Source organism: Suricata suricatta, chromosome 5 (assembly GCF_006229205.1).
Source record: "Suricata suricatta isolate VVHF042 chromosome 5, meerkat_22Aug2017_6uvM2_HiC, whole genome shotgun sequence".
NCBI lineage: Eukaryota > Metazoa > Chordata > Mammalia > Carnivora > Herpestidae > Suricata > Suricata suricatta.
In genome coordinates this window covers 95571673-95582069 of record NC_043704.1, presented here as the reverse complement: position 1 = coordinate 95582069, position 10397 = coordinate 95571673, and the positions used below count along the sequence as shown (strand labels likewise).

General features: G+C 36.5%; 1 pseudogene; it reads left to right on the top strand.

Annotated features, from left to right (window-relative positions):
• Window positions 1-9634: 9634 nt before the first annotated feature.
• On the top strand, window positions 9635-9911 carry LOC115292748 (annotated as a pseudogene).
• Window positions 9912-10397: the final 486 nt, after the last annotated feature.

The window sequence follows — 10397 nt, the reverse complement described above, 5'->3', positions numbered from 1 at the left end:
TTCAGTAAAGAGTTTTGCTTCAATGTGCCAGATATTGTTAAAAATACAAAGAACCTTGTTCATAAACACCAGGCTTTCTCCTGATCCAAAAGCACATGTTTATTTGTGTGGTCATTGGCCTACATATTTTAAGAATCATGTAAATAATAAAGTCAGACTACTTTATTTGCTAAGAGTGAAACTGATGGCCCAATAATCAGACACATTCACGGGCTGTTGTATCTGTACATATGCTATCGATGAGAAATAGTGACTGTTTACATATGAGAGAACTTATAAAAACATACTTCAAAATTTACAGCTTCCTTTAGGGGAAACAAAAGCTTTTCTTTGCTTCATGAACACGGTTAGAAATAGAAATTTTTAAAAAATAATAACTATAATGGCTATCCATTAACTAAGTCTCCAAGTAAAAAGAAACACAACAGTTTAAGACTGGAATAGAAAATCTTTCTAACCGTTAAATATAATCAGAATAATAGAATGAGTTCTTAGGTCTTACGTTAGAGGAGAAAAAGTAGGCAAGCCTACCTCTGCAAACGAGGAAGTAGTTCTAGTTTCCCCTGCTTGAACCCTAACCAGAAAGAAAATTAAAGTTGACAGTCTTCCATCTCACTGAATAAATGCCCCATCATAACTAGTTTTTCAAATACGTAAATGTTTCCTTGAAATTCTTTAACATTTGTTTTAGATCAATAAATGATTCTTTTTGAAACCAAACGTTTGACCAAGTAATGATTTTTTTGGTTTATGTCGCTACTCTTCTGCCTGTGGAAACCTGCAACCTCAGAACACGGCTCACTGCAGACGGTGGAGTCCAATCTAATGTTATCACCCGTTGTCAGCCAAATTTTAAAAATGCTAATAGAAAAATTGACATTCATTTTTTAAAATTTATATATGCATTTTTAAGGGTAGCCTATTTTCACATATTTATTTTTCCCCAGATCAAGCCAGAGATCATTTGCAATTAGCATATAAATAACTCAAAATCATTTTCTGGTTTTTGGCAAGGCGTAGCTGGTCATTTGCCGATCTTTGTGCCTATGTCTGAAAGGCAGACTTTTCACTTTCGCGCTCCAGTCGACATCTCCAGTTTGATCAGAGCACACTTCTTCTCAGATCCTGCGTGAGACTTCACCACGGAGCTCACCAGACAGCTGTTGCAGAGAGATGAAAGCTAGTCAGAGAGATGAAACTGCCTGCATCTTCCTGGCCCACATGCAAATGGAAGTGAGGTTTGCAGGGGACAGCAAATGTCGGTCTCATTCGCAGCACACGCTCTCTGGAAACTGCCAGAGATGGAGCTGAGAGAGAACCCCCAGGAATGAGAAATAAGGAAGGTCAGAAAACCTGGACATGGTAAAAAGAAGACAAAAGAAGTAAAGCTAGTTCATTGGTGTTATGCACATATTATCTAAATAGGCTAGTTAATGCAGAGCCGGTCAGTATCAAGACAGTCAAAATGGAAATGCAAAGCACCCAACGAAGTCAAGATCAAATCCACATCCCCTAAGCCACCATGCTGCCACTGCCAAGTCACGTGTTGCATCACGGCTTTTGTCTATGAACTACAACTTGCAGGGGGGGCAGTTGGCATTGTTTTAAATTGTAATTTTATGGGAGAGCTGATTAATAGAGGTCATAGATTGGATGAAATGTTTGGCTTTGATTTGAATCAACTACACAGAGATTCTTTTTTGGGGTGTCATAACTAGTAACAAGTAAAACAGGAAACAACATCTATGATAATAAAGGGGAAAAAAAGGAAGAAGAAAATTGCAACTTCAGATGTGTATGTAGAATTCTGTCTCAAATACTGCTTATTTGAACATAGCTCAGGATAAAACAAGGCCAATATCTGAGTTTTAGCTAGCCATGTGAATTAAGAAATCTACCTAACTCTTGATTAGAGATAATTACTACTTAAAATACTATAATTCATTTTAGCATTCAGCAATATAAATTATTCTAGTCTGTTTAAAACCTTTAAAAAACCTCGAAATATACTGCTTATAACCTTGGGGTTTAAATAGGGTCAAACATATGCCCTGGTGGGAAGAGAGATTAATTTACAAATTTGAAGTTTTTCATTGAGTTGTATGAAATAAGTAGGTTGTTCTTTCCGGAATGTTAAATATGACCAATGTTCACTCTCCCTCGCCCAGTCAATTACAGAGTCAACATCATCATCACTTAATATTAGTATGAGAGTAACTTTCAAGAATGTATTGTTCAATCTATGATATTACGGAGTTATTTCCATAAAGCTTTTAGCTTATGTTGATCCATTTTTTTTATTGGAGATATAGGGTAATTTAGATTCATCTATATCTAAATCCAGTAAATATACTTATAAATATTATCTTTATGTTAGTCCAGGGAACTAGAACGTGAGTTTCTTGCCATGAAAGGGGGGCTGGAAGAAACCCAATTTAAATAAATTGAAGATGAATGGTTCCACTTACATAGTTATCAATTGTCTTCTTTCCAAATGAGATCTAAAAGAATATCCTGTTTTACTTCAGTGTTTATCCTCAAACAGTTTTGATTACTTTCCTTTTTCCATTGCTACATTCACACTCCTAATTTAGAGATTATGAAAAATAAAAAATTTGCTTATACATAATTGTTCAATCTTAGAATTGTGAATGACCTTCCCAGATAGTAAGTGGTTTTTCCGTTATTGTCAAGCGTCTCCAATGACCCTTATCCTAAGCCTATGTCAAGATAAGGGGCATTTGTGAAATACACAATGTGGAAAAAAACAGGAACAATAACTTGCCTTACTTTTATATTTATTTTGTGAAAGGGGGATTTACTGGCCGAAAAGGTTTGGCCAAGGTTTGAATTTACTTTTGAAAACACAGAATTATGTTTTAGACTAGATTCTGCAAGCAGAATGGTGTTTCTTACTACTGAGTCATACTGTCTGCGAGAACTAGAAAGGATTCTTTATATTTGCTGTTTGTGTGTTTTAAGTCTTCTAAATTTTCTTTCTCAAACCAATGGAAACATACAAATGTTGCATTGTAAATCCACACAATGGTGTGAGCTAACCTGAAATAATATGACTATTGTTGACTAACTTAAAAAAAAACAACAACACACAACTCCCCCAGCAGCTGCTTCTGACTTCAGTTTTGAAACATTATTTCCATGCACATCCATGAATTATTTAGAATTCCTTAGTTTTTACTCTTCTCTTCTCCTGCTGGTTGTAATGCTGATTTTGAACCATTGTCCTGAGAAAGTTAAAGCACATATAAGATCGAATTTCACGTAAGCCTCCTATTTATATAAATGGAATTCTCTATTGCTTTTACTTTTCAGATTGACTTAGTCATTCAGTAAGGTGGCTGCATGTAATATATTACCTAGGATAATATAAACCAATGAGAAATGAGAGTTTAGGTAGGTACAGTATCTAGAACTGTAATGGAGAACAGTAAAGATAATTTTGCATTGTAAGAATTGTACATTAAAAAAAAAAAGTCTGCAGCCTTTACTTAGTTAAGAGTCATCAAGGATGATCTAAATCTCTAAAAAGTTTTCCCACTCATATTTTTCAAGTTAATAAAAGTTATACTCTAGTACTTTTTAAAAATATTTAAACACCAAGCTTAGAAAAGCATTCTTTATTGATATGTGACAATCTTAATTTCTTCACCAAAGAGAAAGGCATTGAAACATCATTTGCTATTATCCAAAGAAAAAATGAGAAACTGAATAATTAATCAACTGTCAAATATTTCAAATAAGGGCGATCACACAAGGGTGTATATAGGTTGCAGACCAGCAATAGCGACGGGAAGGCAATACCATTTGCGTGGAATGGCACGAAGAAGCATGTTCTGGAATCTGTCTTCCCAAATTAAACCTAGCTCTTTTGCTTTCTCTTTTTACTCTTGCCCTTTCTTATCATTTCCTCTCTTGTCTTGGTCTTTACATAAATTTCTTCATGTCTCATTGAAGTTTGGTCTTCTCACTATTCAGCTCAAATGAGGCATCTAGGGTGAAGCAAGCTTTCATTTTCATTCCGATGATTTGCATCCTGTAGACACAACACAATTTTTCAAAATAAGATCTGGCAACATTCAACTGTGGGGTTCAACTGCAGATGCCAAAAATGTGAGGTGCTGTGATGGAGTTTTATAGTGTCTAGTGGAAAAACTTGTAAGTGGAATTCTTTCTCCGTCAACTTTCTTACATTAAAAGGATCAATTTTTTAAAATAAACTCAGGTTTATGGAAGAATCATCAAACACAAAGGCTTGGTTCCTTAGGGCAAAGCGTCTCAGTTAAGACACATTTTTACAATTTGCTTCTATTCCAAACGTTTGATCATTTTACTATGTTTGAGAGAGTTAAAACTTCTTTTCTGATGCTTCTTGCATTCTCCAATAAATGCTGTGTATAAAAACTGTAAACAAATCTGACTGAATATGTAAAATTACCATCTAGGAATATAGCCTAAGATAATCATTTTCAAAAGTATTTAAATAGAATGTAAGATGGTAGTACTACAGGTTCTTAGTATAAAACAGGTTTAGAAATCTGTCCTTATAGTCCAGATATTTTAATATACACCAGATTTCTCAGTGACAGAAATTAATAATATGTAATGACATTAAATATATTAAAACACTATTAAAAATAAAATATGTAGATGTTGTTTTTAAATTGTTCCTAAATTTTAATTTGTGTTAAATTTTTAAGTAAACAAATTTTAAGGAATTCCATGATATTTAAAAAATATCATGGAATTCTTTAAATTTATATCAGATAACCATATCAATTAATATGAATTATTTAAAAGGACAGTTTTAAATGGTTTTAAAAATGATTTTAAAAATCATTTTGAAAATGTTCCTAACTTAATAGTTTACTGTTATCGATAGTATTAAAATAACTTAAATTGAAACTTTAAAAAATTAACATTATTAGATATATTAATGTTAATTTGTTAAGTCAAGAATATGCATTTGCAAATAAAATCGTTAATTCTATTACAGAATAAAATAATATGAAATATTTAGGGAAATGATATTAGTGTTTTTCTTAATAACATAGACTGGCATGTACTCTTGCCTTGTTTCATGGCATGAGCACAAACAGGACGCATAAAATGTATTTTCCTAAACCAGTTTGAAATCTTTTTTCATAAGCTGGAGCATATTTTGCATGTATGGTTCTCAGCTGTTTATTTGTTTTGTTTTTTGGTTCTTGGACAGGATATATTAGTAACTTCCTACAATTTTAACTCATTTGAAAAATATACTTATTCCAAAAGCCTTAAGGGCAAAAGACAAAACCAAGAATTATTGACACATTTATGCAGGGACTTATAAATACTTTTCGCAAGGAAGTTTCGCTTTTTCCCTGAATGCTTTCACAAAAACCGTAGGGCTCATGATAAACAAAATATGTCTCCCAATATAAGATCACATGGTAAGTAGCTAGTTAACCCAACATGCAATATTCTTTACCTTTTAAAAAATTATTTGGAAATTCTTTCCAATGTCAAATAATAGCTCATTATTTATAATTTTATAACGCTTAAAATGATAATGTAATTTTAGCCAAGAAACTACTTAAGTAAAATTATATGACTTGTGACTAACACTTGTCCTTTTGTTTTTAAAGGAAAAAAATACAGTTACGTACACTGTTGGGATGTATTTATAGAGCATTTTTATTGTTAAGTTATGCTTTTAGAGCTTTAGGAACATTTGAGAACAATAATCAGTAATGTGTAATGGTATTGTTAGTGGAGTCCTTTCTATTGAATTTTCAAGATGTTGTAAAATGAGATTATGTGAGTAGCACCTCTGGACACTTTTTCCCATCATTGTGTTGGTATCAATCGCTGACTTCCACCATTTCTCCGGGTATTAAATAGAAGCACTGTTTCCCACTGCCTTGATTGGAGGGTTTATAATACATGACAGAACTGATAACCTTACTGAGATTAAGCATTGTAACGTTATGAAAGCTGAATGAAACCTGCAGCTCCGGAGAGAATGTTTCTAAGACAGACCTGAGAAGGTATAAGACAGACCTGAGAAGGTATACTTTCACTTCTTACTTTAGCAAAGCACTGCTCCCCCAAAGCAAACCTGACCCAGACAGATAGTGAGAAACCCTGTGTTTCCTTTAGCTTCAGCCACAGTCCAGCAGCCCAGAAGATGCAACCTTTGCCAGATGCCGACACTAATGCCTCTCTGTAGAAAGCGTGGCACATGATCACTTACTGCATGCAGACAGATTGCCAGCACACACCGGATCAGTTTGCAATTGGCAGGGCTCAGCATGGCTGGAAATTGAACTATGTATGAAAAAGGGGTGTCTATTTCTGGCTCTGCCCCTGGAGTCATCTATAACTATGGAAAAAAGCTTCTCACGTTTGCTTCTTAGTTTCCCACACACACAAAAAGAAAATGAAATTTAACAACCAATCATGGACTCTCCTTTAGAAGGAGCTGTGGGGATCATATATGAAAGTATCCTAATCTGACATACTGCGGGTGGCATATCAGTTTGTTGAAGGCCGGCTGCAGAGACCAATAGATCTACGTCCAATCACTGGAATTTTAAAAACTTAAAAAGAAATCTTTAATTAACGGCAGCCACTTCTGACCAGAAGTACAGAAATTGCATTCCCTCTACTCTCCACTCCCTGAACTGATCTTAAGAAGGCAGCTAGCTCTCTCAAAGTAACCCCAGAGAGTGCCTGGTCAGCGGTGAGCTGCTATCCTTAACTGAATTTTTATATATATTTATATATATTTCCCCCTCTCCTTTGCTGTCCTTACTCACATTATCCCTCTTCCAAATTCAGCCAGTCTGCTCAGTGTTCGCACTGACAGAACAGCGTAGTCACCCCTCCAACTTCCATGAATGGCTGCATGGATTCTGACTCAGGGATCCTCTTTTCTCTTGCAAAATGTATAAAATTTCATTCTGGCAAGGAGATATCAGCTGACTCACTGGAAAGACAAAAGCTAAGGTTTGAGTAACTGGTGACAGCTCAATGTCATTACCTGCTATCCGACATACAAGGGACTTTTATTTCACCAACCAGCGATGTTTTAATTCAAAGGGATTATTTTCTCATGGTGTTTTTTTCTGGAAACTTACTTTTGCTAAAACAAAACAAAACAAAACAAAACTCAAATCCAGATATTTTCCAAAAAGAGTTTAGTTAACTGCAAAGTTACAATGGATAGTGATAGCCTTATGCTACCCTCAGCTTGTCAAATTACACGTGAAGTGTTTCATTTAATTCTGGGCCCCTTCTTCTAAAAGGATTGGCAAATCCTAAGGTATTTAGATGAGTACGACAGAATAAGGGAGAGGTCTGAAAATCAAATTGTGTTAGAAACAATTAGAGTAACTGTGGACGTTTTGTGACAAGAACACAGAGAGGAAGCACCCTCTCTTGCATGGACAGTAGAGGAATTAGACTCACTTAGCATGGTTCCCAGGGACTGTAGAGGTTGCAGGAAGAAAGGTACAGTTCAATGTGTAGGGGAAAAAACTATTCACTGCATCTATTAAAAATGAGAACATCCTTCTTTAGGGGAGTATCTAAGACAAGCATCAAGTGATTGCAAGGAACAAAATCCCACGCCAGCCTATTTGTTAAAAGTAGATTCTTGAAAGAAAAGAGAATAAGGAGACACTGATACAAGTCAACTGCAGACAATACAGTTACTCTTACTGGAAACCAGTGTCAGGCATCTCCTCTCTCGGCTTCTTTCTGAACCACAGAGTCTCTTCCCTCTTGTTCTCTCTTTAAATTTGTTGCATTCGTCTCTCTGCAGAATGAACTGATCCTTGAAATTTCTGGTTTCTGTGACTCCATAACTTCAACTTGCATGCAGCCCTGGCTTGCCAAGGTGACAACCCTATGAACATCTTAATGTTCTCCTAGCATTCCAGGATTTAACAGCATCTCTGCCATTTGTGGGTCTTACAGTTCAAATTTTTCCAACAAGATTTTGCTGGAGCCTCTTGAGCCAGGTTTTCATACTTAATCCAATTTGTTGTGCTAAGTGGGTTGGTTCAACCAGTTACCAGTATAGTCAAGGCTTTCAGCCAAGTGCTGGGACAGGCAGCAAAGTCTTTTAGAAGGGATGAATAATCAGCAGCATCTCTAGAGCATGATAGTGAACTCCTTCCTGCCAGAAGTGGAACAGAGACTGAATAATCACCCCCCCAGCACCTTTGTAAGAATGTCTGCATTAGGAAGATTACCTATAAAATTCTTGCAATTCTTAGGATTTCATCTTATAAATTTCTAAAAGTAGCAGATATTGCCGGGGGCGGGGGGGTTGTGTATTTGGGATCACAGGGAGTAGATGACTGATCACACTCCCCTTTATCCAGCCTCATGTTCTCATCGTAATATGTATGCCCACCATTCAACCATTCTGTCATTCTTGACTACACTCTTTCTTTCAACTTCCAAATCTAATCTATCAACAGGTCCTGGCAATTCTATCTCCCAAATAACCCATTGTTCCAGAGACTCTGAAGGCCCCCTAGTCCAAGTCACCAATCCCTCTTACCTGAAATATTTTAAATGTCTCCTAAGTTGTCCTCCAAGGTCACATTAACCCCATTTTCCACACTGCAACTGGAATTTTTCCAACCAATGCTGATCATGTCTTCCCCTATTTAGTATAAGACTCATTAGGCTCTAAATTGAAAACCAAATAGACTTCAAGAATCTGCATAGTCTGGGTCTTTTTAATCTCACTGGCCTCTTCATACACTACTTGGCTACTTGCATTCAGAGCTCCAATCAGATAATTTCCTTTTACAAAGTGGAAATATATCAAGTTTTCTATCCCCTCAAGACTTTTGAATTTGCTACTTCCTATACCAGGAAGATTGTTCTATCACCCTTAGGCCAAATAACTTCAACTCAGCCTTCACATTTTAAGTTAAATATTATGTCTTCAGGGTGGTCACCCTGAATGTTGAATGTTTGCCCCCATAGCACACAGTTACAGTTCTTTTGCACCATTCAACTCTTTTAAATTCACTGGTTCAATGTCTGTCTTTTCCTCAGTGTAAGATCAATGGAGACACCTGCTGACACCTTCAAGACAAGAACAATGCTTGCCATTAAATAGAACTCAATAACCACTGTGGAGGCATGAATTAATGGTAAGTTTAGATCTTAACATCAGGCATTCTGAAGACATGAAATTCTAATTATCCTATAATTTCAGAGATGAAAACCTCACACTTCTTAAAATCTTTCTCTATGACTAGATAAAGTAGGACACTGTGAAAAGTTCTAAAATCAAGAGCATATTTTTTAAAGTGGTAGATTATGTCTTTACTGAAAAGCAAAGCAATAAAAATTTTATATGGGTTATGTTCGTGGAGTTTATATTCTAGTAATACAGCATGGTTAATCAAATACACAAAAATAGAAAATAAATGAAAACACTGAAGCATTGACTGAGACTTGGCCAAATTTTGTAAATTTTTAAAACTTCTGAAGTGGGAGCCGTGTGAAGAAGTGAGAAGGACCCCCTGAACTGACCAAAGCCAGTGCCGCAGCATTCCTGTGCGCGGAGGCTAAGACTCCCACTCCCCCTGCCACCACCACCGGCACCATGCCCAAGAGAAAGGCTGAAGAGCATTGATGCTAAAGGAGATAAAGCCAAAGTGAAGGATGAGCCACAGAGAAGATCTGCAAGGTTATCTGCAAAAGTCGCTCCCCTGAATCCAGAACACAAGTTTAAAACGGCCTCTGCAAAGAAGGGAGAGAAGATGCCTAAAGGGAAAAAGTGGGAAGCTGATGCTGGCAAGGATGGGAACGGCCCTGCTGAAAACAGAGATGCCTAAACAGACCAGGCACAGACAGCTGAGCGTGCTGGAGATGCGAAGTGAAGTGTGCATTGGTAACTGTGTATCTCTGGTGACTGCACAGTTTGAAATGCTACTTTTATAACACAAGTTTTATAAATACTTAGAATTGTGTTTTACTTTTCTTTTAAGCTATGCTGTTAGGACACAGAACACTTCATTGTTGTTTTGGGGGAAGGGTACATGTCACTAATAGAATATCCCCAAAGCTAGATTGATGGGGGAGGGGACACCTTTCCCTTCTAGTTTTGAGAAACTTCTTCCTGGTTTTCAGGAGGGATTCATTGATGTTGGCACATTAGCCACATTGGCACAAATGCCTGTGGTGTGGACATACTAAATTCATTTTCTATGTTCTCTTCTACCTCTCTGCCTTCGGCATAGACTAGACTCCCTGAAACCGAGAGAGCTGTTGGGACCCGACCCCCCAACATGGCTTCCAATATGTCAAGCAATCTGGACTTTACAGTGGCACCATGGAGTTGGCATTCCTCAAAAGAGTTCCTTTTC